This window comes from Macaca thibetana, chromosome 6, assembly GCF_024542745.1.
Source record: "Macaca thibetana thibetana isolate TM-01 chromosome 6, ASM2454274v1, whole genome shotgun sequence".
Classification (NCBI taxonomy): Eukaryota; Metazoa; Chordata; class Mammalia; order Primates; family Cercopithecidae; genus Macaca; species Macaca thibetana.
This window is the reverse complement of record NC_065583.1, coordinates 73,032,307-73,048,454: the sequence shown is the minus strand read 5'-3', so window position 1 is coordinate 73,048,454 and position 16,148 is coordinate 73,032,307. Positions and strand designations below refer to the sequence as shown.

The 16,148-nt window shown below is 38.7% G+C and overlaps 1 protein-coding gene across 3 annotated transcripts in view; it reads left to right on the top strand.

Annotated features, from left to right (window-relative positions):
- The first annotated feature begins 3,095 nt into the window (after positions 1 to 3,095).
- FER (FER tyrosine kinase) overlaps positions 3,096 to 16,148 on the top strand; it is a 725,379-nt gene continuing 712,326 nt past the window's right edge. Inside the window, exon 1 of one of the 3 annotated variants that reach the window (XM_050794609.1) lies at positions 3,096 to 4,106. The gene's annotated coding sequence lies outside the window, so the exon portion shown is untranslated. The remainder of the gene's footprint in view (positions 4,107 to 16,148) is intronic. The other 2 variants (XM_050794616.1, XM_050794604.1) reach the window with 2 other exon arrangements.

Below are 16,148 nucleotides of genomic sequence, written 5' to 3'. Positions count from 1 at the left end.
CTCAGACTGAAAGAAGTTTTTTTCTTTTCTTTTTTTTTTTTTTTTCAATGTCTTGCTATACATGTTGACCTTTCCAGAAAGGAAGCTCTTTTGACCCTGGTATTTACATTTACCTCAATCTAAATTGAGTTATTCTTTATTGATGACCTGTGGAGTTTTTAGACAAGATTAGACACATTCTCTTAGTTCAGAGCTGATAATGGTATCATTATACTTTGCTTTGTTTATTGTTGGATTAAAAAAAATTTGTGGGAGGAATCTTCCACAAAATCCCTGTATTTTCAGAAGAATCAATATACTTTTTTAACATAAAAAGCAGCTTTCATCTTTCTTACCAATCAAACAAGATAAATCTAGTTGCCGTTTTTTGAGCTTGTGAAATTGAAAATATACCTTGATTGATTTTCATTATATAGCCCATCTCTTACTACTTTTGTAATCTTCTACATGTTTTACCTAAAAGCAACTTTTGAAGTTCATGAAATATAAAAGTACACACTTAAAAGTTTTTGTTTCTATAGAAGTCTTAAAACACAAATGAAATATTTCCAAGGGCTTAGTTGTATGTGATAAACTTATTGATCACCAGATGTCACTCTTGCTTCATGCTATATAAAGACAACTTTCAACCAGAAAATGAAAAAGAGATACTGCATTGCTGGTTTTTAAGTGGCAAAACATTTTTATCAGCAAGGAAGACTTATATCCTTTAATTAAGCAATAAAACTAAAAAGGAGTTCATTTTCATAGTAGAAATGCAAAAAATCTTGATTGGCTTTAATTACCAAAAGAAAGAGGTAATTCTTTGAAACACTCACCTGTCACCAAAAGAATGAAGAAATTATCCCACGGGACTTAGCTTGCTGTTAATAACATACTAGCTTTATTAAATTGACATATGCAATGGTTATTTCATGGTTTTAATTGATGTTATTAAAATTATAATGAAAATTTAAAGTATCATTTTCTCTAAGTTTTGGTAAAACTGATGAAGTTTAAGGTCAGTAAGGATGAATTAGAAATTGTTATAAATGACTTTGAATTTTCCTACTAAAGAAAATGCAGGTGTTAACTTTTTTGAAAGTCTCTCTTTTCAATTATATGTATGATGATGAATTTTCATAAATATTGTGCAAAAGTTATCTTAAGGATTTGTACTTGAGGCCGGGCACAGTGGCTCATTCCTATAATCCCAGCACTTTGGGAGGCCAAGGCAGGTGGATTGCTTGAGCCAAGGAGACCTTGAAAACTCAAAGTCTGGTTTCCAAATCCATGACAAGTGTTTCCAGGACCCAGCACTATGCCACCAATGAACTTTAAAAAAAATTGTACAAGTTAAACTACCATAGATATATAGTACTTTAGCAATTTTAGGGTGGTTTTATAAACTTGATTATAGATCAGAAGGCATAGGGACTGGTGGGGAAGGGAATTCAATTAACAGTTGAGAATACATAGGTTCTATGCCAAAAACAGGGGGAATGAGTGACCATATGCTTAACTGAATGCTGAGCGCAGACTCCATAGCTTCATCACTTATTTGGCTTCCAGAACAACAACAGCCAGATGTTCACCCTCCAGTCAGAGTATCAGAGGACTCTTGGAAATATGACCAGGCCAGAAGAGAATACCTAAAGATATCAACACCAGATCTTTCTCCCAAAATGGCTTATCCAGATAAACTTATAAGGAAGTTCAGAGTTGACAGACCTCATTCTCATGCCTAAAGCTTCTGGTTAGCTTTTTAGTCCCCAATTCTTAATCAGTCAAGGACATGAGTCAAGTATTTCCAGGTATAGGAGGAAAGCTACCATAGAAAATGAGGACAAAAGCTAGCAGAAAACAGCAACTTGGCGGGAACAGAAACTATCCAGGTTATAAGGTTTCGCTGTGTCCCCACCTAAATCTCATCTTGAATTGTAACTCCCACAATTCCCACGTGTTGCGGGAGGGACCCAGTGGGAGGTAATTGAATCATAGGATGGGTCTTTCCCATGCTATTCTCGTGAAAGTGAATAAGTCTCACGAGATCTGATGGTTTTATAAAGGGGAGTTTCCCTGTACAAGCTCTCTCTCTTTGCCTGCTGCCATCCATGTAAGATGCATCTTGCTCCTCGTTGCCTTCTGTGATGATTGTGAGGCCTCCCCAGTGATGTGGAACTGTAAGTTCATTAAACCTCTTTTGTAAATTGTCCACATTCTGGTATGTCTTTATGAGTGGTGTGAAAATAGACTAATAAAGTAAATTGGTACCAGTAGAGTGTGGCACTGCTGAAAAGATACCTGAAAATGTAAAAGCAACTTTGGAAATGGGTGACAGGCAGAGGGTGGAATAGGTTGGAGGACTCAGAAGAAGACAGGAAAATGTGGGAAAGTGTGAAACTTCCTGGGGACTTATGGAATGGCTTTGACCAAAATGTTGATAAAGATATGGATAATGAAATCCAGGATAAGGTGGTCTCAGATGGAGATAAGGGACTTGTTGGGAACTGGAGCAAAGGTGACTCTTGTTATGTTTTAGCAAACAGACCGGTGGCATTTTGCCCCTGCCCTAGAGATTTGTGGAACTTTAAGCTTGAGAGAGATGATTTAGGGTATCTGGAAGAAGAAATGTCTAAGCAGCAAAGCATTCAAGAGGTGACTTGGGTGCTGTTAAAGGCATTCAGTTTCAAAAGGGAAGCAGAGCATAAAAATTCAGAAAATGTGTAGCCTGATGATGCAGTAGAAAAGAAAACCCATTTTCTGAGCAGAAATTCAAGCCAGCTGCAGAAACTTACACAAGTACCAAGGAGTCAAATGTTAATCGCCAAGACAATGAGGAAAATGTCTCCAGGACATGTCAGAGACCTTTGTGGCAGCCCCTCCCATCACAGGCCCAGAGGTTACTAGGAAAAAAATGGTTTCATGGGCCGGGCCCACGGTCCCTGTGGTGTGTGCAGTCTAGGGACTTGGTGCTCTGTGTCCCAGCTGCTCCAGCCATGACTAAAAGGGGCCAAGGTACAGCTTGGGCTGTTGCTTCAGAGGGAGGAAGCCCCCAGCCTTGGCAACTTCCACATGATATTGAGCCTGTAAGTGCACAGAAGTCAAGAATTGAGGTTTGGGAACCTCTGCCTAGATTTCAGTGGGTATATGGAAACTCCTGGATGTCCAGGCAGAAGTTTGCTGCAGGGATAGGGCCCTCATGGAGAACCTCTGCTATGGCAGTGCAGAAGGGAAATGTGGGGTCAGAGCCCCCACACAGAGTCCCTGCTGGGGCACTGCCTAGTGGAGCTGTGAGAAGAGAGCCAGTATTCTCCAGACCCCAGAATGGTAAATCCACTGACAGCTTGCACCATGTACCTGGAAAAGCTGCAGACACTCAACACCAGCCTGTGAAAGCAGCCAGGAGGGGGCCTATACCCTGCAAAGTTACAGGGGCAGAGCTGCCCAAGGCAGTGGGAGCCCACCTCTTGCATCGGCATGCCCTAGATATGAGACCTGAAATTGAAGACGATCATTTGGAGCTTTAAGATTTGACTGCCCCACTGGATTTTGGACTCACATGGGACCTGTAGCCCCTTTGTTTTGGCCAAGTTCTCCCATTTGGAATGGCTATATTTACCCAATGCCTGTACCTCCATTGTATCCAGGAAATAACTATTTATCAAAATCAATTGCTTTTGATTTTATATGCTTATAGGCGAAGGGACTTGCCTTGTCTCAGATGACCCTTTGGACTGTGAACTTTTGAGTTAATGCTGAAATGAGTTAAGACTTTCGGGGACTATTGGGGAGGCATGATTGGTTTTGAAATGTGAGAACATGACATTAGGGATGGGCCAACGGTGGAATGATGTGGTTTGGCTATGTCCCCACCCAAATCTCATCTCGAATTGTAACTCACACAATTCCCATGTGTTATGGGAGGGACGCTGTGGGAGGTAACTGAATCATGGGGGCAGGTCTTTCCCATGCTAGTCTCATGATACTGAATAAGTCTCATGAGATCTGAGGGTCTTATAAAGGGGAGTTTCCCTGAACAAGCTCTCTTCTCTTGTCTGCCACCATGTGAGATGTGCCCTTCACCTTCTGCAATGATTGTGAGGACTCCCCAGCCGTGTGGAACTGTAAGTTCATTAAACCTCTTTCTTTGGTAAAGTGCAGTCTTGATTATGTCTTTATCAGCTGCCCAAAAACGGACTAATACACCAGGTAAAAGAAAATGTAAAACAAAAAATGATCTGTAAAATATCCTCTGAGTGATAAAATGTTGCAACTGTAAATGAAGATGAGGATGCTAAGCCATTTTTTAAAATTATACTTTAAGTTCTGGGATACATCTGCAGAATGTTCAGGTTTGTTACATAAGTATACATGTGCCATGGTGGTTTGCTGCACCCATCAACCTGTCATCTACATTAAGTATTTCTCCTAATGCTATCTCTCCCCTAACCCCTCACCTCCTGACAGGCCCTGGTGTGTGATGTTGCCCTCACTGTGTCCATGTGTTCTCATTGTTCAACTCCCACTAATGAGTGAGAACATATGGTGTTTGGTTTTCTGCCTGTGTTAGTTTGCTAAGAATGATGGTTTCTAGCTTTTTCCATGTCCCTGCAAAAGACATGAACTCATGATTTTTATGGCTACATAGTATTCCATGATGTATATGTGCCACATTTTCTTTATCCAGTCTATCATTGATGGACATTTGGATTGGTTCCAAGTCTTTGCTATTGTGAGAAATGCTGCAATAAACATACGTCTGCATGTATCTTTATAGTAGAAACGTTTACAATCCTTTGAGTATATACCCAGTAATGGGATTGCTGGGTCAAATGGTATTTCTGGTTCAAGATCCTTGAGGAATCAGCATACTGTCTTCCACAATGGTTGAACTAATTTACACTTCCACCAACAGCGTAAAAGTGTTTTTATTTCTCCACATCCTCTCCAGCATCTGTTATTTCCTGACTTTTTAATGATTGCCTTTCTAACTGGCATGAGATGGTATCTCATTGTGGTTTTGATTTGCATTTCTCTGATGACCAGTGATGATGAGCTTTTTCTCACATGTTTATTGACCACATAAATGTCTTATTTTGAGAAGTGTCTGTTTATATTTTTTGCCCACTTTTTGAAGGGGTTGTTTGTTTTTTTCTTGTAAATTTGTTTAAGTTCTTTGTAGATTCTGGATATTAGCCCTTTGTCAAATGTATAGATTTCAACAATTTTCTCCCATTCTGTAGGTTGCCTGTTCATTCTGATGATAGTTTCTTTTGCTGTGCAGAAGCTCTTTAGTTTAATTAGATCCCATTTGTCAATTTTGGCTTTGTTGCCATTGCTTTTGGTGTTTTAGTCCTGAAGTCTTTGCCCATGCCAATATCTTGAAAGGTATTGCCTAGGTTTTCTTCTAGGATTTTTATGGTTTTAGGTCTTATGTTTAAGTCTTTAATCCATTTGAGTTTTGTGTATAAGGTATAAGGAAGGGATTCAGTTTCAGTTTTCTGCATATGACTAGCCTGTTTTCCCAACACCATTTATTAAATAGGGAATCTTTTCCCCATTGCTTGCTTTTGTCAGGTTGTCAAAGATCAGATGGTTGTAGATGTGTGGCATTATTTCTGAGGTCTCTGTTCTGTTCCATTGGTCTATATATCTGTTTTGGCACCAGTACCACGCTGTTTTGGTTACTGTAGCCTTGTAGTATAATTTGAAGTCAAGTAGCGTGATGCCTCCACCTTTGTTCTTTTTGCTTAGGATTGTTGTGGCTCCGGGGGCTCTTTTTTGGTACCATATGAAATTTAAAGCAGTTTTTTCTAAATCTGTGAAGAAAGTAAATGGTATCTTGATAGGGATAGCACTGAATCTATAAATTACTTTGGGCAGTATGGCCATTTTTCGCAATATTGATTCTTCCTATCCGTGAGCATGGAATATTTTTTTATTTGTTTGTGTCGTCTCTTATTTCCTTGAGCAATGGTTTTAGTTCTCCTTGAAGAGGTCCTTCACATCTCTTGTCTGTTGTATTTGTAGGTATTTTGTTCTCTTCGTAGCAATTATGAATGGGAGTTCACTCATGATTTGGCTGTCTGTGTTTTATTAGTGTACAGGAATGCTTGTGATTTTTGCACATTGATTTTGTATCCTGAGACTTTGCTGAAGTTGCTTATCAGCTTAAGGAGATTTTGGACTGAGATGATGAGGCTTTCTAAATATACAATCATGTCATCTGCAAACAGAGACAATTTGACTTCCACTCTTCCTATTTGAATACCGTTTATATCTTTCTCTTGCCTGATTGCCCTGGCCAGGACTTCCCATACTATTTTGAATAGGAGTAGTGAGAGAGGACATCCTTGTTTTGTGCCGGTTTTCAAAGGGAATTCTTCCAGCTTTTGCCCATTCATTATGATCTTGGCAGTGGGTTTGTCATAAATAGCTCTTATTATTTTGAGTTACGTTTCAACAATACCTAGTTTATTTAGAGTTTTTAGCATGAAGGACTGTTGAATTTTGTCAAAGACCTTTTCTGCATCTACTGAGATAATCATGTAGTTTTGTCATTGGTTCTGTTTATGTGATGGATTACATTTATCGATTTGCATGTGTTGAACAAGCCTTGCATCCCAGGGATTAAGCCAACTTGATTGTGGTAGATAAGCTTTTTGATGTGCTGCTGGATTTGGTTTGCCCGTATTTTATTGAGGATTTTCGCATCGATGTTCATCAGGGATATTGGCCTGAAATATTCTTTTATTGTTGTGTCTCTGCCAAGTTTTGATATCAGGATGATACCTCCTACTCATAAAATGAGTTAGGAGGAGTCTCTCTTTTTCTATTGTTTGGAATAGTTTCAGAAGGAATGGTACCAGCTCCTCTTTATACCTCTCGATGCTAAACCATTAAAAAAAAAAAAAAAAGTTTTGGAAGTTAAAAACACAGTAGCAGGGGAAGATACTTGATAGAATATTGGAAGATAAAATGGGGAAATCCCTCAATAAACAGAACAAAGATATAAGTTGGAAAATAGGAATGGAAAAAAAAAACACACACAAGAAAATTAGAAGACTAGTCTAGGGAATTCAATGTCCAAATAATAGGAATTCCAAGAAGAGAGAACAGAGATACCTGATGGTGGGAAATATTGAAGGGGCCCAGGAAGTGTCCAGCATAATGGATGAAAGTAGACAGACAAACCTGGAATGCTATGAGAGGATTGGCTAAAGTATTCATTGTGGTGCTCACTGTGGGTTGTCTTGTCAACAGGCTAACTGAGACTCAACTTACCTCCTCCATTGATTGTAGAAGCTACATCCAGATTTAGCTTCCCATGGGATCAATGACTCCTGCCCTCTGAGAGAGGAGGTGCTATACTATCCCACAGACCCCCCAGATCTCCAGGTGTAAACTCCAGGCTAGTGCTCTCATATAACTCCTATAAAGGCTGGCACCCATAAATCAGATTAGGTAGTCCCCTCCCCTTAAATCTGGTTTGGCTTTAGAGACTTGCTTTACTCTAGAGAATGCAATGGGCATGACATTTTGGGACTTCTAAGACTAAATCATAAGAAGCCTTGCAGCTTCCACCCAAGTCCCTTGACCACTTGCTCTTGGAAATACGTGGCCATGCTGGAAAGAAGTCCAAGTAGACCTCTGGAGAGGAACTGAGGTTCCCTAAAAATTTCTTCTGAGCTTCTAGATGACAGCTAGTGCCAACTTGCTTGCCAAGTAAGTGAGCAAGTAAGTTGATCTGCCCAGATGCAGTTGAGACACCCCAACTGAAGCTGTGTGTGGCAGAGATGAACTATCTCTACCAAGTCCTGCCTAAATTACACAATTACAAGCAAAATAAATATGCTTTTTTTTTGAGTCTGTTACTACAGTAAATTGCATTTGTAGATTTTCTGATGTTGAACTCCTTGTGTTCTTGGAATAAGCCCTTTTTAATCTAGATGTACTCCTACAATTTGGATACTATACTGAGCATAACCATGGAAAAATAGATTTACCAAATTAATAATGTAAATAAAATACATGAAAAATGTTTCACCTATTTCAGAGAATTTCAGACACATAGGTAGAATATCATTATTAGTCCAGAAGTACTCCTAGCTGGCAACATTGTAAACCAGTTTTTCTTATTTTGCATAATTGGATTTTTCTAATTTAGAACACTTAATCCAAATGAGCTAGTATCTCATATTTTTCAGCTGTTTTGAAGGCTGCATTTGAAGTTCTGTTTTTCCATTTGCCTTTTTTATGATTCAGCTTGGGGACTTGATTAATGAAATTCCATTTAGAAAATAACCCAAGCTTCACTAATATGAAAGAATCAGAAGAGGAATTCTCTCTCCCCCTCTCTCCTTCTCTCCCTCTTCCTTTCTACTTCCTGCTCTCTCTCCCTTTTCCTTTCCCCTCCACTACCCTCCCCCTCCCCCCTTTGTCTTAATATCACTGAATGTTTTATTTTGTGAATGTAATCAACTGTTTATGTAAAAATGGAGAAACACAATGATGCTTGAAACATTTCTGAAAATTACAAATAAGAAAAAATTAAAATAAGGCAGTCTAGAGGCTTGGGATTGTCAGTTTTAAACGTTTATTAAATGAAAAGGCCTTTCTCTGCTTTTCAGATACAATATTTAGGTGAGAACTTTCCACCCATCCCCCACTTTTCAACCCCTTTGCCATATACCACCCCCCTCACCCCCCCACACACACATATATACACACACTCCCCTATAACTCCATCACCTTTAAGGTGATATACTTTAAAACAATTCTTCTAAGCATTTAAATGGAAATGATGAACCCTCCCCTACAACCACTACCTTAGGAAATTTCCTAGGGAAAAAAAGAGATGTAGAAGCCTTAGCAAATTCCCTTAGGGTATATTTCCATTTCTAAGGTTTTTCATTCAGAGTTTCCTCTAAAAGACTGCCTGCTTGGAGAAATTTACTGAAGTCCCAAACAGTGAAGGACCAGCATTTATCGCCAGAAGTGACACAAGCAGACAGTAGAGCTCCCAGCTGGGAAGCTGTCATTATGTAAATGTACCCATGTGACAGCTCTCTGTGGAGGACAAATGACTGTCAGTGACTTCTTAATCAGCCTGTCTCTAGCAATAATAATCTAATCACTGGTCACCTAATTAAAAATGAAAGAAATTAGTGCCTTTTTCAAACACTGAGCTTCTAGAATCTCAGGTCATGGACTGTCATTAAGCAGAGAGCTGTCAGCTGTTTGCATGTCACATCACAGAGAGGCAGACTTTTGTGAGTTGTCTCCTGCTCATGTCCCTGATTTGATTACTCTTACTATCATTCCGTTAATGTATTGATTTGCATTTTTTTGCTGCTATGGGCCCTTGTGCATTTATTCTTTCATTCACCATTCCCACCACAACATTTATTGCAGGCTTATCATATGCCAGGAGATACATCCTAGGGGATATAAAGATGACTAGGACAATGTTCCAGCATTTGGAGGCTGTCACTATGGGAGAAACAGACATAGAAAATATTTAATTATGATACAATTTGATCAAGCTGTTATAGAGATGGCAACTATACATATGTATTCCATATTATGGAAGATGAAAAATGGTGGCTCATTGACTAGAACCAGTCCACAGAATTTGGGATGCTTTTATTTCAGGCTTGTGTTCCTCAGTTTGTCAAAGACTTCACCGTATTCTATTCTGTTAAACTTAATCTGCTTCATTTATGTGTGTTACCTGCCTGGTCTTTGTTAAGCAATTGAGTTTGAGGTACTGGTATATAGATAAGTCTAACAGGCAAATACCTACCATGAGATGCTATATTATGAACTGATTTAAAAAACTGTTCTTGTAGGCTGGGTGTGGTGCTTCATGCCTGAATCCCAGCACTTTGGTAGGCTGAGGCGGGAGGATTACTTGAGCTCAAGAACCAGCCTGGGAAACAGCAAGACCCCATCTCTACTAAAAAAAAAAAAAAAAAAAAAAATTAACTGTGTGTAGTGGTAGGTACCTGTAGTCCCAGCTACTCAGGAGGCTGACATGGGAGGATCACTTGAGCTTGGGAGGTCAAGGTTGCAGCGAGGTGTGATCAACCCCTTGCATTCCAACCTGGGTGACAGAGCAAGACTCTATCTCAAACACACACACACACACACGCTTCTTTAAAACTTATTTAAAAGAAAATTGTGTAATTGTGTGTGGTGTGTTAAAATATTGTCGCTCACACTCCTCTCAGCTGTGGAAAAAAATATCTCCAAGCCACCTATGTTGCATAATAGGGAAACTAAGCAAAATTTAAACTTTGCCTATCAATAGTATCTCAATTTGTTTCCATTTAAGTAGTCTTTTGGGGATACTCATTCCCTTTTGGGTCACTATCAGTACTTGTTTCTTCCCTCCTACCTGCTTTTCTCCAGAAACTTTTAGGTGTGGCAGGGAAGGGGCTTTCTCATTTCCGGGGATGTTGGGGAGAAAAGTGTCCTTGTAGTCATTGCTGGTCCTGCTATGGACCCTGGACCAGAGACTTGGAAGTACAGCTAGTGCCTGGCATGTTGTGAACTCTCCAGGCACAGGCCTCATCGCAGAGTTTGTCAGTCATTTGTCTCCAATATTTTCACTGATGGTGACCTCTTTCTCTTGAGGTCAGGATTTTGCTCCTGTATAGCACTCTTAGCACTTTTAGGCTACCCTGGAGCACTGAAAACTTCTGGATGCCCTGAAACTGATGTATAGATTGTGGTATTAATTGTACTGGATCAGAGAACATAATCTGTATGACATCAATAATGTGAAATTTGCTGAAACTTGCCCTAAGACTTTGTTTGTGATCATTTTTTAAATATTCCATGCATGGTTGAGAATATGCTTCTCTAAGTGTTGAATGTGTACAGTAATCTGTGGTTTCATTTTCCATTGTTTTAGGTACCCACGGTCAACCACAGTCAGAAAATATTAAATGGAAACTTCCAGAAATAATTCATAAGTTTTAAATTGCATGCCATTCTGAGCAGTGATGAAATCTCATGCTGTCCCACTAGGGATGTGAGTCATTCCTTTGTCCAGTGTAGCCATGCGTATGTACTACCCACTGATTAGTTAGTAACCCTTTCAGATATCAGATCAACAGTCACGGTATTACAGTGCTTGTGTTCAAGTAACCCTTATTTTAATTATTAATGCCCCCAAATTGCAAGAGTAGTGATGCTGGTAATTCAGATGTGCCACCAAGAAGCCATAAAGTGCTTCCATTAAATAAAAAGGTGACAGTTCTCAACTTAATAAAGAAAGAAAAAAATTGCTGAGATTGCTAAAAGATACAGTAAGAATGAATCTTCTATCTGTGAAATCACGAAGAAGGAAAAAGAAATTCCTGTTAGTTTTGCTGTTGCAACTTAAACTGTAAAAGTTACAGCCCCAGGATGGATCACCTGAGGTCAGGAGTTCAAGACCAACCTGGTCAACATGGTGAAACCCCATCTCTACTAAAAATACAAAAAATTAGCTGGGCATGGTGGCAGACACCTGTAACCCCAGCTACTCAGGAGGCTGAGGCAGGAGAATCACTTGAACCCAGAAGGCGAAAGTTGCAGTAAGCCAAGATCATGCCACTGCACTCCAGCCTGGGCAACAGGGCGAGATCCCTCTCAAAAAAAAAAAAAAAAAAAAGAAAAGAAAAAAAAGTTACAGCCTCAGTCCATAATAAGTGCTTAGTTAAGATGGAAAAGCCATTAAATTTGTGAATAGAAGACATGAACAGAAAATGTGTTCCAATCAACAGCAATGTGGTTTTCACCAAACAGCATTGAACCTATATGGGGACTTCAGCAAATGATCCTCTGAAATGAGTGACACCAAGCCATTTACTGCAAATAAGGGATGGTTACACAGAGTCAGGAATACAGAAAGTCAGGAGTAGCCTAACGTTCCATCACAATGCCTATGTCATTCACCTCACTTCATCTCATCACATAGTCATTGTAACAGAGTACAGTACAATAAGATAGTCTAGGAGAGACAGAAAGACCACATTTACATAACTTATTGCAATGTATTATAATAATTGTTTTATTATTAGTTATTGGTGCTAATCCCTTACTGTGCCTAATTTATAAACTTTATCATGCTATATTTTTATAGGAAAAACAGTCTATATAGTGTTCAGTACTATCTGTAGTTTCAGGCATTAACTGGGGGTTGTTGAATGTATTCCCCTCAGAGAAAGAGGCACTATTGTATTAAGTTTCTATTCCTGTATAACAAATTAATAAAAACTTGGAGGCTTAAAACAACACCCGTTGATTAACTCACAGCTTCTAGAAGTCAGAAGTCTGGGCATGGGTTCATGGGAAACAAGACTGAAATCAAAGTATCCACCAGCAATGTTTTCATCTGCAGCTCAAGGTCTTCTTCCAAGCTCATTCACGTTGTCAACTGTACTCAGTTCCTGTGGTTGTAGAACTGATGTCTTCATTTCCTTGCTGACTGTTGGCCAGGGGTTGCTTTCAGCTCCTAGAGCCCACTCTGGTCCTAGCCAAAGGATCCTCTCCCTGATGACAGGTTACTTTACCAAAAGCCAGTTGGAGAATCTCTCTAGTCTGGCAAGATAGATTTGGATATAATACAGTGTAATTAAGAAAGTGACTATCACATCATATTCACAGGTCCTGCACATATTCAAGTGGAGGAGATTATATGGGTTCTGTATATCACAGGGCTATATTGGGGACCATCTTAGAATTCTGCCCACCACAGGATATAGGGTCTTACATCTCCTTTTGCTTATTTTTTTGTCGCTTGACTTAATCACTAAAACAGTTGTGTTGATTTTGAATTTATCTACTTCTTATAGTTGCATCATTTCCTTTTTTCTGCTTTATATATTTTGAGAACTTTTTATAATGTGTACACAATTTAGAATTATATTGACCTTTAACTTTAATAGTAACTTTTGTATTAAAATTGATTTTATTTGATATTAATATAGAGCTGAACCTTGTATTTGTCTTGTATATTTTTTAGATCTTTAATCACCCTATACCTTCTACTTATGGTACACATTTGTTATCTATTGCTGCTTAATATGATGATCGAAAATTTACTAGCTTATTACAGCAACAGTTTAATTTGCTCATGATTCTGTGGGTCAGCAATATGGGTGGAGTTGAGCCGCATAGTTCTTCTCCAGGCCTTGCCTGGGATTGCTCAGGTGGTTACAAGTCACCTGGTAATTTCGATGGAGTTAGATGGTTCAAGATGTTCTTTTAGGTCTGGTGGTTGGTGTCAGCCGTTGACTGAGTTATTCTGTTTAGTCTCTTATTCTTGAGGAGGATTCCTGGGCTTCTTCCTGTGGTGTTGGCACGTGAAGGCTGAGAACAGAAGCTACAAGACCTTTTGAGGACTAGGCTTGGAAATCTCACAGTTTACTTTTCTGGTATCTCCACTATTTGCTTATTCATAGGCTGGGAGCAGGAGGAAAGTGTGTGGCCTCCATGTGAAGCTTGTGGAGATATGACAGTCAATAATGTTCCTCACAGCAAATACTTTGAAAGGAGGTCTGAGTGCTGCTTCTCAAGGGCCACCACATAGATATGGTCGAATACAATAATTAAAAACATTTTTGACTTTTGCTATTAGTGAAAAACTAATAGCAAAACCATATTATTGACTTCTATTTTGTGTTTTCATTGCTTGTGTTTTCCCTTCACATGTATCATATGAAGGATTCAAAACATTAAAAAATAAAGATATAAATCTTGGGCATAAATTCATCTTTTAAAAACCAGTTGCCATAACCATGGGTCAATTAACTTATGTAGACAAAAATTTGTTACCTGTTTTTTTTTTTAATCGAGTATACTTTTCTTCTAAACAACTAGCTCTAAATGGCTATCATTAAGACAATGTGATTATGTAGTAAAGACTTTAGAAGATATAAAACAATAATTAGCTTCTGCTTATCAACTTTATTTTTCAGCTTGAGTGTAGTCTTCAGAGTTATTCATCCTGATTCTCTCCTTTCTGCAGTGCAGTCCATTGACTCTTAATATTTGTCTTTCCTTCTTCAATTTTTGGCTGGGCATATGTTGGGTAGGAATGAAAACTAGTTTTAGTTATAGAACTAAGTTATTTAAAATGGGATATTGATAAAGTGACATATGGAATTTCTAAGAAGTGTCTTTAAAGAGAAGATGCATGCTCATCTTCTTTTCCTTTTCCCCCTCTTTTGGCTAGAATACTATAGACAAGAGAAATAGAGCTGAAGCTACCATCTTGGATCACTAAGCAATAGCTGCCTAATGAAGCTGATGGAACAGTAAAATAAAACTAAAGCCCACTGCTATCTGTTCACTCTAGATCTTTGATATGGACATTTAGATGAGAGAACAATAAAATTACGTCTAATAAGCCACTGTTATTTTAGGTCTTTTGTCATTAGCTGCAAAACTAATTCTAAACATCTCCTTTCTGTTTGTTTCTGCTCACCATTTTATCCCTGGGGATATGTTCTGTTCTGAGGGGAACAGAACTATGAGAGGCAGCCATCTAGAAGGATAAATATGATCCATCTTCCCCAGCTTGAGGAAGGGGATATAAAAAATGGGTCAAAATTAGGGACAAAACTCATCTCTAACACAAAACATACATTCATTAAATATTTGTTAAATAAATGTATGAATATCAGAGATTGCTGCCTTATTTTTGACCCAAATGTTCTACCTGTCTAGAAGATCCCTCCTTCCTTTACCAGTTAGCCAACTCCTACTAATCTCTCAAGATACAGCTCAAATGTGACTTTTCTGTCAAGCCTTCCCAACCTTCTTTCCTCCCTTGCATATATCTTTGCTGTTGTCTCATCATGTTGAAATGTCAGAGAAATGCCCATCATTTTTCTTCTTTGTATTCTTAATACTCAATATGGTATCTGAAATGATGGAGGATAATTAAGGAAGAAATCCTCCTAAACATAAAAATTCACGTAAGACTTTCCTCTAAAGATTTACTTTCTTTGAAATTTAGGAACAAGGGTTCTCCAAAGAAATACAACTAATAGGGTATATATGGGGTGAGGATTCCTTAACCAAAAGGCTTGGGACCAGAGGTGTTCTAGATTTCAGACTTTTTCAGATTTTGGAATATTTGCATATACATAATAAGATATTTTGGGAAGGGGATCCAAGTCTAAACACAAAATTCTTTTATGTTTCATATACACCTTATACACATAGCTGAAGGTAATTTTATACAATATTTTAATACATTTGTGTATGAAAAGTTTGTGTACATTGAACCATAAGAAAACAAAAGTGTCATTATCTCAGCCATCCATGTAGATAATCTGTGGTGGTTTAGCGTCACTATCATTCTTGACTCTGAATTAATATGCTATGGATAAGCAATCATTTTCTTACACTTATTCACACTTAAGCACTTAACAGCAAAATAAATGACATAGCATTAATAAAGCGAAAAAATAATAAGATCGGGGGAACTAAGCAGCACGGTAGCACCACCAGAATACCTGTATCAGCTGTTAACACAAACAACAAACAACAGCAGGCTTTCAGTTAGTCTCCACCTACAATGTTGTGGGTTTTGTCTTTAGAAATGGGATCACTCTTTGTTGCTCAGGCTGGGTTTGAACTCCTGGGTTCAAGCTGTCTTCCTGCCTCAGCCTCTTGAGTAGCTGGGACCATAGGCTAGAACTATCCCACCCAGCTCGAATGCTGTGTTTTTATTTAAAATGATTTTTTAAGATGAGAAGAAACAATCAGAAGCTGTTGAGGGATGAAGAAGTGGTCCTCTAGGGATGAGGAGGCATTCTGCTGGATGGCTTTTTAAAATATTTCCTCCAGTCATCTGCCTCATTAACAACTTTTGTTCTTTTGTTAGCTCAGAAGTCTATCTTTTCTTTTCTTTTCTTTTTGGTGTTGATTTTTTTTTGACAGGGTCTTGCATTGTCACCAGGCTGGAGTGCAGTAGTGTGATCATGGTTTACTGCAGCCTCGACCTCCCGAGCTCAATTGATCCTCCCACATCAGCCTCCCAAGTAGCGGGGACAACAGGTGCATGCTACCATGCCTGGATAATTTTTTAATTTTTTGTGGAAATGAGATCTCACTATGTTGCCTAGGCTGGTCTCAAACTCCTGAACTCAAGTGATTTTTCCACC